The following is a 20,063-nucleotide window of genomic DNA, read 5'->3' as shown; positions in this document are numbered from 1 at the left end:
GTATCAGAGCACAAGTGTTTGCTGTGAATCGTTAGCCAAAAGTTCACCGTCTGTTGTTGTTCCTTACAATGAGCGTCTGGTCTTCTGTTCCCCACTGTTGAAACGGTGAGGAAGCCAGGAAAATAGAGAGCAACAAAGGCGGCCCTGTTTGCCACATGCAGTTTCTTTGGTTCGGCATTGTTTCCACTAGCCATCAATCGGTGTGAAATTGTTTAGGCAGAGACTTGGACGAGCGGCAGTCCCAAGAAGCCTGAGCTCGACCACCAAAGTCATCGGTACCGGCCGGAATTGCCCGTTTTCCAAACGTTTGCCCTATTATTACCAGATTTGGGCGTTCAAGGGTTTCACGACAACAAAACCCCAGGCGCTGTTTACTCTGGAGATTTCTGCTGTCGAGCAGGAGTCTATCGGATTCCTAAGTGTCTAAGGAGCATTCTCGCATAATTTCAGATTCTCGCACAATTTCAAATCCATCGTCATCTATATCAAATATAGGTTCCATCTCTCTTTCGTCTCAATCCATGTTTCAATGGAATGCATTCTCCAGTCTTGTTTGGGTAAAGCTCCTTGAGCTGGATCAAGGCTACTGTAGATAAATCTGTTTTGGGTCAAATCATTAGATCCCCCATGTCTAAAGATGCATGGATTCAATTGAAAAAATCTTATGCATCACAATCCAGTATGCAGATTTTACAGCTAAAATGAGATCTTCAAGACATGCAAAGGGGAGATCTCCCTATGGTCGAATACTTGAATAAAGTCAGATTTCTTCCTGATGCTTTATGTGTTGCAAATTAAATTATTTCTAATGATACTGTTGTACACCATACTCTTAATGGTTTATCCACTGAATATGAAAGTTTCATAACTTCGATCACTACCATGAAGAATATGCCTACATTTGCTGAGATATATGATCTCTTGTTAAACCATGAGAAATGACTTCAAAATATGAATCGTCATTCCTTCCAACAAGTTGAAAATTCAGTGGCCTTCTTTAGCCAGCGAGGACGTGGGCGTAGTTGTTTCCATAGAGGCCGAGGTAGGGGCAGACAACAATATCCACAACAATATGCTCAACATAATGGAAATCAACCAAAAAGTTCTTATCAAAATCAAGGTAACTGTGGGTTTAAGGACTCTAACTCAATGAATCAGCTTGTAGTATGTCAATTCTGTGTCAGGAAAAACCATATAGCTCGTCAATGTTATGATATTCCTAAGGCGTTTGCTGCTATTGCCTTGGGACAACAACTTACAGATACGGCATGGTACCCGGATACAAGCGCTTCTCATCATATGACTGCTCAAGAAGACATCCTCTCAAATAAATCAGATTATATGGGTACAGATGGTGTGATGGTCGCAAATGGATCTAATGCTCGGATCTTGAATATTGGTAATGCCTCTATCTCTACTAATGGAATAAAATTTAATTTGGCTCATGTTCTCTATGTTCCTAGAATTGCTAAAAATCTGTTATCTGTAGCAAAATTCACTAGAGACAATCACTGCTTCTTTGAATTTTATCGTCATAAATTCTTGGTTAAGGAAATGCAGACCAAACACACACTGCATTAGGGACTGAATAAGCTTGGACTTTATGTCTGGACCTCTTCATTGGACTCTCATAGTGGGAAACAGGCTGATATGCAGCAGACATGAGAAAAATCCTCAACATGTCAAGCATTGTCTACTTTAGCAAGGAATAAAGATGCCATGGTTTGGCATTGTCGCCTTGGTCATCCTAGCTCTAGAATATTGAATCTTTTGAATCAGACATCTTCTTTGTTTAAACATTTTCAATATGCTGATTTTTGTTCTAGTTGTGTGGTTGGAAAAATGCATTGCTTACCATTTGCAAGTTCCAATAAAGTTGCTAGTTTACCTCTTGAAATTGTGCATGCGGATTTGTGGGGATGAGCTCCTCAAGTCTCTAGAGAAGGATATTGGTATTATTTGTTGCTTGATGATTACTTCAAATTTTCATGGATCTTTCCTCTCACCAAGAAGTCAGACACCTTTCATTGCTTTGAAAACTTCAAAACCATTGTTGAAAATCAGCTTGGTCAGGAAATAAAATTTTTTTCGAGCGACGGTGGGGGTGAGTTCATCATGACTTCTCTCAATTTCTTAATGATCATGGAATTAAAAGAAGAATATCATGCCCACATACCCATTAGCTGAACGACATCGTCGAATGTAAACATCGACATGTGGTTGAAACTGGTCTTACAATGATGTCTCATGCTTTGCTAAAGGATTTTTTATGGTATGACGCATTCAAAACTGCAGTACACATTATCAATCATCTTCCATCTCTCCATCTTGGAAAGAAGTCTCCGTATGAAATGCTATTGAAACACAAACCAGATTTAAAACATCTCTATGTGTTTGGATGTATATGCTATCCTACCTTAGAGCCTTATAGGGCAAATAAGCTTGGTCCTAAATCCAAGGCATGTGTTTTCATTGGATATGGCATTTGCTATAAAGGTCATCTCAGTTATGATCCAATTTCTAGAAAAACATCATCTCTCGTCATGTAGTTTTTGATGAAAATAATTTTTTATTTTCAAAGAAGAATTTTTTGCTCTAGATATAGCTAAATGACTTCTAGAAGAAAAACTGCATTCAACAAGCATGTCAGACAATGAAATTTTTGAGCTGCCAAATCCTCTTCACAACACTCTTCCTGTGTCTCAACCTAGACAAGAAGACGACCAATTGATCCTTCAGCAAGATTTACATGCGACATCCAATGATGAAGAAATCACAAATCACATGCCTCAACGTACCCCTCACATGGTGACTAGTTCGCAAGATGGCACAAGATGCCCTAAAGTTTCTTTCCCCTTTCTATCCACCCATCTCAGAGCAAGTCGAGAAGATGAGGAACCTCACACCCTTCAACGAGCTCAAAACAATGCCAAATCGATGAATGCTATGAATGAGGAGTGTCAGCACTTGAATGAAACCAAACTTGGAATTTGGTTCCACCACCGATCAACAAAAATATTATTGGGTCTAAATAGATTTACAAACTCAAACACAATGCTGATGGATCTATTGCTCGACATAAGGCAAGATTGGTTGCCAAGGACTATAGTCAGAAGGATGTTACTGTTATGGGGTTATATAGTGTTATTGTCACACCCCAAACTTTTGACCCTCAAACAAATTTTTTTCTAAACATAAAGCATTGAGGTGCGACTACACAACAATTCAAAGGAGAGGGAGCTATGCCATTTGAAACAATGGGGCAAACTTTCATTTATATAACAATTTCAATTCATACAAAATCACATCTATGTGTATGACAAAAATGCCCCAAACCATATAATTGATGTCTAACAAAAACGAAGCATCAATATAACCAAACAAGACGCACCCCGGCACTACAAAAGACCAAAAACCTCTCCAGTAGGATGTGAGTTCAACCATCTGATCAACTTGCTGCCCCGGGTCCGCTAAAACCTGAAAAATAAAACAACAGAAGGCTTTGCCTTCGCAGTATGACAACAAGCCAGGAAAATCCCAAACCCTCTTAGGTAGGGCTCAAATATGAGATAATCACAATGATAAAAATATAAATTATCATCATGTCGCATCAGGGCATAGTCTCATCATTTGCCAAGAAGGCTCCTCACATATACCACAACATGTAAAGGCCATTCAATGGCCACGATAACACAATTCCAATTCACATGCTAGGTATGCATAAACATATCATTCTCATTCATTGCATTGACATGCACATCATTCATATACATTTCATTAATATTCTTTTCATTTTCATTAGCTTTAGTGAATTGACAGTTCCTGTGGATGCAAACATAGGCACATGCACACCGCAGGTGGCCTACAGCCGGGAGACAACCCCTGTGGTGGCCTGAAATAGTATGGATCCATTCTCACTGCAGCGGTAGAGCACTCATCTATAGATATGTGAATTCTAAGGAGAGATACTCAGCCTTCCCTAAGACACCCAGGTTGGGAAGGCAGGAGGCCAATGCCCCAAACACATCACACAACAGTACCCTGAGGCCTTACACCTCCTGAGCTCCGAACAGGCGAGACCAGTGGCGAAGGCAAGACAATTCCCAAACACAATGCCATAACCCCCTAGCCTCTCATCTCTTATTCTTTCATTTTTATCATTACAATTACACATTCACAAAAAGACTGGCTAGCTTATGAGGTTGGTTCACTTCACGAGTGCACCCACAACTTCAATTGCCTCCACACGAGGGCCACACATATCATTAACATTCTTAGCTATCCTACAATACAAGTACAACTACTCTCCAATTTCATTCAATTACATTATTACCCACAGCAATGCATATACTACATATCACAACATCCACATTACTCAAATACATCAATCACATCTTTCAAAACTTAGCCAAACCACAGAGAGTAGTCTCGATCGGTGGTTGGCTCGCAGTTGTCCTAGGCAATTATCATTCTAGGATGTTTTCTTATGCACACTTAGGGTCGAGGAGATTCTCGACTCGATACCCCACCTCATTTGTCCGAAGCAGTAATCAATTCTAGCATGCACATGCAATTACATAATAACTTTCAAAACAAAACTTATCGCATAAACATTCAATTCTCATGTATACATTTATTCAATTACATTGCAATCATTCAATCACATCACAATCGCAGGATCCAACGATCCTGAACACACATTCAGAAGTTAGTCCCAGGCAGGGAATTGCATGGAATGCCGCCATACCTGTCGTGCATCCACAAAACACTCCAAAACACCTCAAGCTTCACGTCTAGTTGCTCATGGTCTACTGGACGTGCCCGGTGCACCTACAAACACAATCAAGCAATAAGATTTCATCTCACTTCGCTTTACAATTTATACAAGTGTAAAATATAATCATTGAGACATGTCAGCACCTCAAGAAAGTGTCGACGATTAGTACCGACCCACAAAACCCTCAAATATGTTTCTTCCCAACTCTTTGAGGTTGTGACCAAGCGTCTAAACTCAAAGCTTTGATCAATCTATCACTAAAACATTTCTCACTTGCATACCTTAGTTGAGGCATCAACCCAATAGTTACACCCAACATACGTATTCTTTCCTCAAATAATGTCAAGATACACACGTTCACAAAAGCATGTGCCATGTGCTCACTAAGATAGTTCTAAATCTTCTCAACCACATCAAAACTCTATCATGTTTCCAAATAGCTTCAAAAATCAACTCATCATGCTAAAAAGATAGTTATACACTTAAATCCTTTTCCTTCACGAAAAATAGTTATAACCTTTCCCCAAAATAGCAACATCTCTAAAATGCATTCCAAATCATCAAATCATGAGTCTAGCATGCTCAAATAATAATTATACATGCTCCAACAATAAATATTCGACAATTTAGGTTCCATTAAGCCTCACTCACCCCAAATTTAGTGTCCAAACTGCCGCAATGCTCCCGACAGCCACCTCCATTGGTCGATTGAGCGTCAACACCAAAAATTACTCGCTACCTTCACCACCAACGCCTTCGCTTCACTGGTATGAGGAAAAAAAAACATCTCCAAACTACAAATCGACCAAACATTCACAAAAGAGTCAAAATCGACAAAAAGGGAGTTAAAGAGGGGTCTGTCATTAGAATAGGCCCACGATAGTTGTGTGGGAGGAAGAAAACGAGTGAGAGAGGGCGCGGACAGAGAGGAGAAACTGAGAGAGAGGGTTCAAATAAAAGGGGAGAGACAAGAGAGGGCAGCAGAGAAGAGGAACTGTGAGGGTGAGAGTTGGCAAAAAAGGGGAAGGAGAGAGTGAGGTGCGTAGACAAAGAGGGCAAGAGAGTGTGGGAGAGGCGTAGGGATAGACGTAGCACTATAACACTCCATATAACATTGTATAACAATATAACACGACAAAGCAAAATATAACACTACAACACCATGACGCTAGAACACTATATAACATTATATATTAGTATATCACTCTAAGACTATAACAATATATAATACTATAACACTATACTATAACATTATATAACACGATAACACTATATCACTATGTAATGCTATATAAAACTATAAATTTATAACAATATAACAATATACAACACTATAAGACTATAACAATATATAACAAGGTAGCACTATAACATTATGTAACACTATAACACTATATAATACTATAACATTATAAAACAATATAACACTATGACACTATATAATACTATTATACCATATAACACAAAATAACACTACAACACTATATAATACTATAACACTACATAACACAAATAACACCATAATACTATATAACACTATAAAACCATAATTATATGACAATACAATAACACAATAAACTATATAACACTATAACAATCTAACACTAAATTACACTATAGTGTTATCGTGTAATATAGTGTTATAGAGTTATATACTATTATAGTATTATATAATGTAACATAGTGATATAGTGTTATCGTGTTATATAGTGTTATACTGTTATATAGTGTTATATATTGTTATGTAGTGTTATAATTTTATAGTATCATATAGTGTTATAAATTGTTATATAGTTTTATAGTGATACATTTTTATATTGTTATATGGTGTTTTATAGTATTATAGTGTTATATAGTCCTATATAATATTATAGTGTTATATAGTGTTATATAAGACTATATAACACTATATGACATGACAACTCTATAGAACTTGATAACACTATAAACACTATATTACACTATATAAATCTATAATACTGTATAACACTATAACACAATAACACTATATAACACTATAAAATACCATAACACTATATAATACTATAAAACACCATAACCCTTTAACACTATATAACAATATAACACTATATAAAACTATGTAATGCTATCACACTATAACTCCATGTAATACTATATAACACTATATAATATTATATAACACTATAACACCATAACACTATAACTCCATGTAATACTATATAACAATATATAATATTATATAACACTATAACATTATAATACCATAACACTATAACTATATAACATTATATAATACTATAACACTATATCTAACATTATAACACCATGACACTGTAACACTACAACACACTGACACTATAACACTATATAAAATATAAAGCTATAACATTATATAGCACTATATGACTCTATAACACTATAACAATATAAAACACTATAACAATGTATAATACTGTAACACTATTTAATACTATATAATACCGTAACAGTATATAACACTATATAATACTAGAACACTGTATAACACTATAACATAATACTACATGATGAAGTAACACTATAAAATACTATAACGTTATAACATTGTATAACACAATATAGCATTATAACACTATGATATTATATAACATTATAGAACACTATAACAATATTAAACAATATAACCCTAGAACATTATAACACTATATCACACTATAACACTATTACAATATATAATACTATAGCACTACAACATTATAACACTATATAGCACAATTACAATATATAACACTATAATATTGTATGACTCTATAACAGCGTAGGACATTATACAACACAATAACACTATATAACATTTATATAACACAATAACACTATATATCGTTATATAGTGTTATATAAAGTTATAGTTAGATAGTGTTATATAGAGTTATATAGTGTTATATGGTGTTATAGTGTTGTATAATTTTTAGTGTTATATAGTGTAATAATGTTATATTATTATATAGTGTCATGTCATAATGTTATATAGTGTCGTATTATTAGAGTGTTATAATGTTATGTAGTGTTATATAGTGTTATAGTGTTATATAATGTTATATAGTGTTATATAGTGTTATGGTGCCATATAATGTTATATAGTGTTATTGTGTTATATAATGTTATATAGTGTTCTGGTGTTATATAGTGTGATTGTTCCATGTAGTGTTTTAATGTTGTAGTGTTATCATCTTATATAACGTTATAGTGTTATATAGTGTTATTCTGTTATATAGTGTTATATAATGTAATAGCATTATATAGTGTTGCAGAATATTATACAATTATATAGTGTTATAGTATTATATAGTGTTATAGCACTATGTAGTTTTATAATGTTATGCACTGTTATATAGTGTTCGTGTGTTATATCATTATAGCGCTACATAGTGTTATACATTGCTATAGTGTCATAGAGAGTTATATAGTGTTACAGTGTTATAGTGTCATACCATTATATAGTTTTATGGTGTTATATCATGGTATAGTGTTATATAATGTTATAATGTTAGATTTTTATAGTGTTATATTGTGTTTTATTCCGCTAGTGTTATGGTCTTATAACGTTATATAGCGTTATAGTGTCATATAATATTATATAGCTTTATAGTGTTATATAGTTTCATAGTGTAATAGTGTCATATGGAATTATAGCGTTATATAGTGTTATATAATGTTATAATGTTACAGTGTTATAGTTTTATATATTGTTATACAATGTTGTTGTGTTAGATAGTGTTATAACATTACAAAGGGTTTTATAGTTTTATATTGTTATATAGTTTAATAGTGTTATATTGTTATATTCTTATAGTGTCATATGGAGTTATAATGTTATAATGTTGTAGTGTTATATAGTGTTGTATAGTGCTATAATGTTATAATGTTGTAGTGTTATATAGTGTTGTATAGTGCTATAAAGTTATAATGTTATAGTGTCATAATTTTATAGTGTTATAATGTTAGAGTGTTATATAGTGTTATACTATTATATAGTTTTATAGTTTTATAGTGTTATATAGTGTTATATAGTGTTACAGTTTTGTAGTGCTATAGAGTTATAGTGTTATATAATGTTATAGTGTTATAGAGTGTTATTGTATTATATAGTATTATAGTCTTAGAGTGTCGTACAATGTTATAGTGTTTGAGTGCTATATAGTGTAATAGTGTTATAGTGTTATGTAGTATTATATATTGTTATATAGTGTTCTAGTGTTATGTAGTATTATATGTTGTTATATAGTGTTATAGTGTTATGTAGTATTATATATTGTTATATAGTGTTATAGTGTTACAGAGTGTTATAGTGTTATATAGTATTATAGTCTTAGAGTGTCGTACAATGTTATAGTGTTAGAGTGCTATATAGTGTAATAGTGTTATAGTGTTATGTAGTATTATATATTGTTATATAGTTTTATAGTCATACATAGTGTTATAGTGATATAATGTTATATAATGTTTTAGTGTTGCAGTGTTATGGTGTTATCTTGTTATAGTGTTATAGTGTCATATACTACTATATAGTGTTATAGTGCTATAGTGTTGTAGTGTTATATAATGTTATACGATCGTATTTTGTTACATAGTGTTCTAGGTTATCATGTTATATTGTTACATTGTATTATAGAGTTTTATATTATTATAGAGCTATATAGTTTTGTAGTGTCATATAGTGTTGTAGTGTTATATAGTCTTAAATAGTGTATAGTGTTCTGTAGTGTTATAGTGTCATATAGTGTTATATAGTGTTTTAGTGTTATATAATGTTACATAGTGTTATAGTGTTATGGTTTTATAATGTTATATAATGTTATATTACCATTTAGTGTTATCTAGTGTTTTAGGTTATAGTGTTATAATGTTACATAGTATTACACAGTGTTATAGTATTATAGTGTTATATAGTGTTGTAGTATTATATTTGGTTATATAGTGTTATTGTGTTATATAATATTATATTGCTTTTGTGATACAATGTTATCTAGTGATATGGTGTTATATATTGTTGTAGTATTATATAATATTACATAGTGTTATAGTGTTATACACTGTTATATAGTGTTATATTGTGTTATAGTGTTATAATGTTATAGTATAATTAGTGTTGTAGTGTTACAATGTTATAGTGATATAGTGTTATATAGTGTTAAATATTGTTATATAGTGTTACATAGTATTATGTCGTTATATAGTCTTATGGTGTTATGTAGTGTTATATTGTTAGTGTTGCACAATGTTATAGTGCTACATAGCATTATATAGCATTATAGGGTTTTGGTTTTATAGTATTATATAGTGCTATAGTGCAATAGTGCCATTGTCTTATAGTGCTATATTGGTATAGTGCTATAGTGTTATATAGTGTTATAGTGCTATAGTGTTACAGGTTTATACAATGTTATAGTATTATATAATATTAAAGTTTTAGAATGTTATAGTGTTAGAGTGTTGTGATGTTATAGTGTTAATATAATGTTATATAGTGTAGTAATGTTATTTAATGTTATATAGTGTTATAGTGTTATATAGTTTTATAGTGTTATACAATATTTTATAGTGTTATAGGGTTATACAATGTTCTTTTGTTAGAGTGTAATAGTGTTATAGTGTTTTGGTTTTATAGTGTTATATAGTGTTAGATATTGTTATATTGTTATATAATGTTATATAGTGTTATATAGTATTATATATTGTTATAGTGTTATATATTGTTATATAGTCTAATAGTGTTATAATTTTATAGTGTTATAATGTTATGGTGTCATATAATGTTATAATTTTATGGTGTTATATAGTCTTATATATCATATAATGTTGTATAATGTTATATAATGTCTTATGTGGTGCTTCATACTGCTATATTGTTATATAGTATTGTAGTATTGTATATTGTAATAGTGTTATATAGTGTTGAAGTGTCATATAATGTTTTAGTGTTATATAGTGTTATAGAGTTTTATAGTATTGTAGTATTATAGTGTTGTGGTGTTATAGTGTTACATTGTGATATAATGTCACATATTTTTATAGTGTTGTAGTGTTGTGGTCTTATAGTGTTATGTATTATTATAGTGTCGTATAGTGTAATATAGTGTTATACTGTTCTATAGATTTATATAGTGTTAAACTATTATATAATGTCATAGTGGCATAATGTTATAGTCTTATAGTGTTCTATAGTGTTATATAGTGTTATCGTGTAATAGTGTTACAAAGTATTATATAATGTTAAACTGTTATATAGTGTTAAGTGTTATATAGTGTTATTGTGTTATATAGTGCTATTGTGTTAATGTGTCATATAGTGATATAATGTTATATAGAATTATTGGATATAGTGTTATAGTGTTATAATATTATAATGTTATGGTGTCATTTCTGTTATATTATTTTATATTGTTGCGTAGTGTTACAATGTTATAGTGTTATTAGTGTTATATAGTGTTACAATGTTATATAATGTTTTATAGTTTATAGTATTTCATAGTGTTATCTATTGTTATAGAGCGTTATAGTGTTATATATAGTATTCTATTGTGTTATAGTATTATATAATACATTAGTGTTATATAGTCTTATAGTCTTATAATGTTATATAGTTTTATAGTGTTATAAACTATTATAGTGTTTTAAACTATTATAGCATTATATAATATTATGATGTTATAGTGTTATTTGGTTATATAGTGTTATAGTTTAGGTAGCGTTATTGTGTTGTAGTGTTACAATGTTATATAGCATTATATAGTGTTAATTGTTTTATGTTGTGTTATATAGTGTTATATAGTGTCATAATTTTATATAGCGTTATGTAGTGTTACAGTCTTATACTGTTATATAGTGTTATATTGTTATATAATATTATAGTGTTAGAGTGTTATGGTGTTATATAATATTATCATGTATATAGTATTATAGTGTTAGAGTGTTATGGTGTTATATAGTATTATGGTGTTATAATGTTAATAGTGTTATATATAGTCATAATGTTATGCTGTTATAATGTTATAATGTTCATTTTTAATAGTTTTATAGTGTTATATAGTGTTTTAGTATTCCAGTGTTATAACGTTGTAGTGTTATATAATCTTAAAATGTTATTGTGTTGTATAATGTTATAGTGTTATATAGTTATTTTGTGTTGTATAATGTTATATTGTTATAACAGTGTCATAGTGTTATAATGTTGTATAGTTATATAGTGTTATATTATATTGTGTTATAGTTTTATAGTATTATAGTGTCTTATATTATTATAGCATTATAGTGTCATATAGTGCTCTATTGTTATATTGTGTTTAATAATGTTATAGTATTATAATGTAAAAGTGTTATACCGTTATATAGTGATATATAGTGTTATGGTGTTATAGTGTGTTATGTAATATTATATTGTTATATTGTTATAATATTATAGCGTTATACAATGTTATAGCATTATATTACGTTGTAACATCATATAATGTTATATAATGTTATATAATGTTATGTAACGTTGTAGTGTTCTATAGTACTATAGTGTTATATAGTGTTGTAGTATTGTATAGTGTAATAGTGTTATAGTATCATATAATGTTATATTATTATATAGTGTTATAGAATTATATAGTATTATAATATAATAGTGTTTTATAGTGTTATGATGTTGTGGTGTTATAATGTTATAGTGTCATAGAATGTCCAATATTGTTATAGTGTTATGGTGTTATAGAGTTATGTAATATTATAGTATCGTATCGTGTAATATAGTGTCATTGGATTATGGAGTTATATTATTACATAATGTTATGTTGTGTTACACAATGTTATAGTGTAAAATAGTGATATAAAGTTATATGGCGTTATATAGTGTTGTAGTATTATATTGTGTTATATAGTATTGTAGTGTTATAGAGTATTATAATGTTATAAAAAGTTCTAGTGTTATACATGTTATATAGTGTTATAGTGTTGTATAGTGTTATCGTATTATATAGTATTATAATGTTGTATAGTGTTATTTTGTTATATAAATTTATATATTGTTATAGCATTATACAATGTTATAGTATTATATAATGTTATAATCTTATAGTGTTATATAGTTTTATAGTGTTATATGGTGATATAGTGTCAAATATTACTATAGTGTTATATAGAGTTATATAGTTTTGTAGTGTTATATAGTGTTATCGTCTTATACTGTTATATAGTGATATACTGTTATATAGTATTATTAGGTATAATGTTATAGTGTTATAACGTTATTGTCTTATTTGTGTTATATTGTTATATAGTGTAACATAATGTTGTATTATTATAGTGTTATAGTGTTATATAGTATTATAGTGTTATATAATGTTAGTTTATAGTGTTATAGTGTTATATGGTGTTAAATTGTTATAGAGTTATAGTGTTATATAATGTTATATAGTGTTATAGTGTTATATGGTGTTAAATTGTTATAGAGTTATATTGTTATATAATGTTATATAATGTTATCTAGTGTTATAGAAAATAATGTAGCCTTTTATAGTGTTATAGGGTGTTATGGTTTATGTAGTGTTATAATGTTGTAGTGTCATATTGTATTATTGTGTTATATAGTGTTATACACTATCATTGTATTATATAGCGTTATGTAGTGTTATAGTCTCATACTGTTATATAGTATTATATAGTGTTATTGGGTTATAATATTACATAGTATTATAATGTTATATAGTGTTATACAACTTTACATTGTTATATAGGGTTATAGTATTAGAGTGTTATGGTGTTATATAATATTATGGTGTTATTATGCTATAGTGTTATATAGAGTCATAGTGTTATAGTGTAATAATGTTATATGATGTTTTAGTGTTATAGAATTATAAAGTGTTATAATGTTATAGTGTGATATAATGTTATAAAGTTATTGTGCTATATAATGTTATAGTGTTATAGAATTATACAGTTATTTAGTGTTATATAATGTTATAATGTTATATAGTGTTTTAGTATTATAATGTTATATAGTGCTATATAATGTTATATTGTGTTATAGTGTTATAATATTATAGTGTCATATAATGTAATGGTGTTATAGTGTCATATAGTGCTATATTGTTATAATGTGGTATATAATATTATAGTGTTATAATGTAAAAGTGATGTAGTATTATATAGTGATATATAATGTTATATGATGTTAGAGTGTTGTTATATAATTATATGGTGTTATATAATGTTATATTGAGTAATTGTGTTACAGTATTATAGTGTTATATAATGTTATAGCATTATAGTGTCATATAGTGTTATATTGTATAATATAATGTTATAGTGTTATAATGTAAAAGTGATGTTAGTGTTATACAGTGATATTTAGTGTTATATGGTATTAGAGTGTTGTTATATAATTATATATTGCTATATAATGTTATATTGAGTTATTGTGTTATAGTATTATAGTGTTATATATTGTTATATTGTATAATATAATGTTATAGTCTTAAAATGTAAAAGTGATGTAGTGTTATATAGTGATATATAGTGTTGTGTTATAGTGATATATAGTGTTATGTAGTTATATGGTTAGAGTGTTATAGTGCTATATTGTGCTATAGTACTATCGTGTTATACATTGTTATAGTGTTATATTTATTATATAGTGTTATTATGTTATATAGTATTATCGTGTTATATAGTGTTTTGTTGTGCTATAGTGTTATATAGTGTTATGGTGTTGTAGTGCTATATAACATCATATGGCGTCATATAGTTTTATAGTGCTATATTGTATTATATTGTGTTATAGTGTTATATAGTGTCATATAGTGTTGTAGTGTTATATAATGTTGTAGTGTTATATCGTGTTATAACGTTACATAGTGTTATATAGTGGTATAGTGTTATAGTATTATATAATATTATATTGTTGTATAGTATTATAATGTCGTATAGTGTTATAGTGTTATGCAGTGTTATATTGTTGTATTTTATTATAGTATTATGGTGTTATATAGAATTATAAAATGTTATCTACTGTTATATGGTGTTATAGTGTTTTATAGTGTTATATAATATTATATTGTTATAGTGTTATTTAGTATTATAATGTTATATATTATTATAGTGTTATATATTGTTATAGTGTTACATAGTGTTATATAGTATTATATTGTTATAGTGTTATTCATTGTTATAATGTTATATATTATTATAGTATTATATATTGTTATAGTGTTAGGTAGTGTTATAATGTTATATTGTTCTAGTGTTATATGTTGTTATGGTGTTGTATCGTTATATAATTTTATGATGTTATTGTGTTATATAGTGTTACATGGTGTCATGGTGTTATATAGTATTATCATGTTACATAGTGTTGTACTGTTATATAGTATTGTAGTGTTTTATATTGTTATAGTGTTGTATAGTATTTTCAGTGCTATATATTGTCATAGGGTTAATATTGTGACATAGTGTTATATAATTTCATATACTGTTATATTGTTATATGACATTATAGTTTTACACAGTTTACAATGTTATATATTTTTATAGTGGTAATAGTATTATAATGTTATCATGTTTTACTGTTTTATAGTGTTGTGAAGTTATATAGTGTTATAAATGTCATAGTGTTATATAGTGGTATAGTGATAGTGTCATATGGTGTTACAGTGCTATATATTGTAATAGTTAGAGTGTTATATAGTGTTATAATGTTATAGTATTTTAACATTTTAGTATTATAGTGTTTTAGTATTATAAAGTATACATAGTGCCATAGTGTAATATAGTGTTAGAGTTTTATATAGTGTTATAGTGCTATACATTGTTATATATTGTTATATCATTGTAGTGTTATATAGTATTGTATATTGTTATAGTGTTACAATATCATGCAGTGTTATATTGTGTTATGGTGTTACATAGTGTTATTGTGTTATAGTGTTGTAGTTTTACATAGTTTGTGGTATTATTTTATGTTTTATGGTATTATAGTGTTATATATTGTTATATAATGTATAGTGTTTTATAGCGTTGAGTGTTATATAGTGTTATTAATGTCGTTATATAATGTATAGTGTTATATAGCGTTATAGTGTTATAATGTTATATTGTTTTATAGTGTTATATTGTATTACATAGTGATATAGTGTTATATAGTGTTACAAATAATGTTATTATGTTATATACTGTTATATAATGTTATAACATTATAGAGTTATATAGTGTTAAAGTGTAACAATGTTTTATAGTGTTATATGGTGTTATAGTATTAAATAGTGTTATAGTGTTATATAATGTTATATAGTGTTATACAGAGTTATAGTGTTATATGTTGTTATAGTGTAATAGTGTTATATAGTGTTATAGTGTCATATAGTGTTAAATAGTGTTGCAGTATTATATAGTGTTATTGTGTTGCATAATGTTATTATGTTATAGTGTTATAATATTATATAGTGTTATATTGTTATAGTGTTATATGATGTTAAGGTGTTATATAGTGTCATATTGTGTTCTAATATTTGTATAGTGATATATATTGTTATAGTGATATATATTGTTATAGTATTATATAGTGTAATAGTTTTTTATTGTTATAGTATTATATAGTGCCATATAGTGTTATATAATGTTTGATTGTGTTATACAGTGTCGTAGTGGTGTTATAGCGTTATATAATGTTATAGTGTTACAGTGTTATTGTGTTATATTGTGTCATATAGTGTTATGGTGTTAAATTGTTCTATAGTGTCATGTAATGTTATAATGTGCTATGTATGTTATATAGTTTTATAATGTCATATAGTGTTATAGTGGTATAATGTTATATAGTGTTATCGTGTTCGCTAATGTCATATTGTGCTATAATGTTATATAGTTTTATAATGTCATATAGTGTTATAGTGTTATGTAGTATTATAATGTTATAGCGTTATAGTATTATATAATGTCGTAAAGTGTTATATAGTGTTATAGTATTATTGCTTCATATAGTGTTATACAATGTTAAATGGAGTTATAGTATTATAATGTTATAAGGTGTTATAGTTTTATATAGTGTTAAGTAGTGTTATAGCGTTATAGTGTTATAGGGTTATATAGTGTTATAATGTCATATTGGGTTATATAGTGTTATTGTATCAGATAGTGTTATATATAGTTATTCCACATAGGTGAGACGGAGTAGAACTAATGTTCGTCAGCTAGTTTTCGGTCATTTTGTTGGAGTTTCTACCATATGTTTATCTGTGCGCACCTATCTAGCGATAACTCGTTTCCTCACCATGGTATTTGGGGAGGAGCCTCCAATTTACCTTTTGAAAACCGAGTGAATGAAGGAAAAACAACGGCCGATACAAAGTTGTTGAACCTATGGGCACTATATAAAACAAAGTATTCTGTCAATAAAACAGTAATGGTCGGTTCACCACATGCATAGTACCTGTTTGTAAACACCATAAATTTTCTCAATCAATCGTTAATGACAATTCTAAATTTTGCAAATAATTTCACAAAAATAATTGTGATAAACTTCAATTTCAAAGTGAATTTTGAACATCAAACCCAATTTAGGTTCAACTTATGAACTTAATTCATGACACACAAATCAGATTGTAGAATTATGAGTCCATATCCAAATCCAGTGTGCAATACTGGATCTATATTAGGGGTTTAAACCAAAATCTAATTACAAATTTAGTGTTTAAATCAAAACCAGACCTAAAACAAAGTTTTACAACTTAATTAAGTTTTAGAGCACTGGGTGGGACCTCATGTAGGCCCCAGCTGGTCTGCATAGGCAAGGGCCCACCCAAGTGGGGACACAAGCCCCTTCTGATTAAAACCAATTTAAAAGTACTCCTTTTGACTTGAGACAACAAAATTATCTAAAAATTCAAAAATGAAAAATGCAAATCTAAGAAAGAAAAAAAAAGAAATATTAAAATAATGAAACGAAGATCTCCAAAAAAAAATTAAAATAATGAAAAGAAGATCAACTTTCATAAATGAGGAGACAAGACCTTAAAGATGCCAACATGCATTGGCCCCTTTTTACATGCTAGGACACGTCTCAAACCCACTTAATGGCAAGTGAGTTTGACCTGAACTCACCCAAATGGGGCGCCCCCTCTATTGGCTCATGTCAAGCATGAGTCCAGTCAAAACAGGTCAGATTTGAACATGTTGACTGACACAATCTTTAGACAGAATTAATTGTTGATACTTTGAAGAGGCTCAATTAAAACTCATTTCAAGTTGAACTTAGTTAAAATAGGTTTAAATGTTTTGTAAGCATCAAATGCTATCAAATTCATCAAACTCAGCCGAGGTCAAAGCAATGGGATGTTGATCATGGTCAAACCGCCAGTCAATTCAATTTTGGACAAAATTGTCATTCTCAATCCAATTCAATTGATAAAGCCTAATTTGGGGTTTTATACGAACCAATTATTTAATGGAACTTATAATTGTACAAATCAAGCATGCAACTGAACAACATAAATTCAAATTAGGATTTTGACTAAGTCAACCCTTTTCTCAAACAAAATTTTGGATAAAAAAATGCCTTCTAATTTAATTTAATGTAGATTTAAAAATCCTTATAAGTTAAATTTGGGTATTGCACTTATAGAAAGTAAATCTAACATTCAATATGATTTTAAGATTAGATCACTAGGTCAAAGTCCAGTTAACTTAAGTCAAACAAGAAGACACTCGAAAGAGAGAGTGTTCGAAGTCAACAATGTCAAAGGTTATCCTAAAACATCATTCATATTTTAAAAATTGAATTTCAAGCTAAAACTAGGTACAAAACCCAACTTTTCGAATTAAATTTAATTTGATTTGACTTGGTGAAAGTCACACTAGACTTTACCAAGCCAAGGCACACCTAGCCCATGCGTGGGAGTAGGTGGGCTCAACCCTTCTTTTTCAAAGGAAGATTAAAAAAAAATTCTAATCATCTATAGAAGATCTTTAGCTTTGACCAATAAAAGTCTAAGAGAGCTCTTTAAGGTAAGGTTTTGTGGCAGCCACATCACCCGCCAATTGTGGTTGGTCCATGCCACATCACCTACCTAGACCAGCCCTCATTCACAAAGTAGGGCCTTCCTCTTCCTTTATCCTGTTTTTCATTTCATTTCTTGGATGAATGAAGCTAACGTGGGAGGGATTTTATTTTCTTTAATTTCCAGTTGGGAATAATGTCCAGCTAGAGAGCCAATTTGTACATGTCATACATGTTAATGTGCATCACCTGCATTTCCCGGTTTCAAAGAAAATGCCTATTTCAAAGAATTTTTAAAAAGACACAAGGCCATCCTATTTCAGCCGGCCAACCCCTTGAATCAAACCCAAGTTTTCTAAACTCCAACCATGAGTGAAGTCCACGGTGAGTTAAAACCAAAATAGGAGAGCGAAATATAGAATATGGCTCATTGCTTGCCTACTTTACTACTCTCTTCCCTCTTCTTATTTATTTTCCATTTCATCTATGTCATGCATGAACACGAGAAATGAGAGAGTGAAAATTTGTCGTTTATGCTTCAATGCTATGTATTTGCATTCATTCATTTTGTCCATAGTCTAATAAGAACGGATTCATCCATTCCGTTAGTTGAAATCCACCCTTATATGGCTACAAAAATGAAATATTTTCTTGAGTGGATCTACAATTTCCTACATATCCAATTTCACATAAAAAATGGTTCTTCATTTCACAAATGCATATTTATGTGTTGTTTGCATCCCCAAAATTTCTTTTGGTTTTGAAGTGTTCTAGAAAAATGAGTTTTTGTTTTGAAATGAGAGGGAAGGGGATTCGCCCATCGGTACGAGGATTGATCGTTCCCCGCACCTTTACCGGAGGTAATCAATCCAAGGGTCATGCTTATCCTTGTTGCATTTCATTTTGGCTTAAACAAATTTTTCATTCTATATGCGGTGTAGTGTTAGAGAAAATATTGAAAGTTTGATGTTTCAAATTTTTGAAAAACTTTTTGAATAATTACTTGAGGATGTAAAACATTTTGGGGAAAACTTGAATTGAGAAATCTTTATAAATATCGTTTGGAAAGTTTGAGAAATCATTTTGAGATCACTTTAGTACTCTCTTAAGGCTTTAAGTAGGTGCGAGTTTTTGTTCTAATTGGGTTACTACCTAATTAAAGTTTTATATCATCCTGCTTAGCTTCTTTAGAGATGTGTTTGTGATCATAAGTAATATTAAATAAGTGAAAATGCATGAACGTATTGATCCTATATGATTAGAAAAGAATAATTCATTCCTACCATGACA

Source organism: Nymphaea colorata, chromosome 4 (genome assembly GCF_008831285.2).
Source record: "Nymphaea colorata isolate Beijing-Zhang1983 chromosome 4, ASM883128v2, whole genome shotgun sequence".
In the NCBI taxonomy this organism is placed as follows: Eukaryota; Viridiplantae; Streptophyta; class Magnoliopsida; order Nymphaeales; family Nymphaeaceae; genus Nymphaea; species Nymphaea colorata.
The sequence above is the reverse complement of the archived record's forward strand: the minus strand, read 5'-3'. Positions refer to the sequence as shown.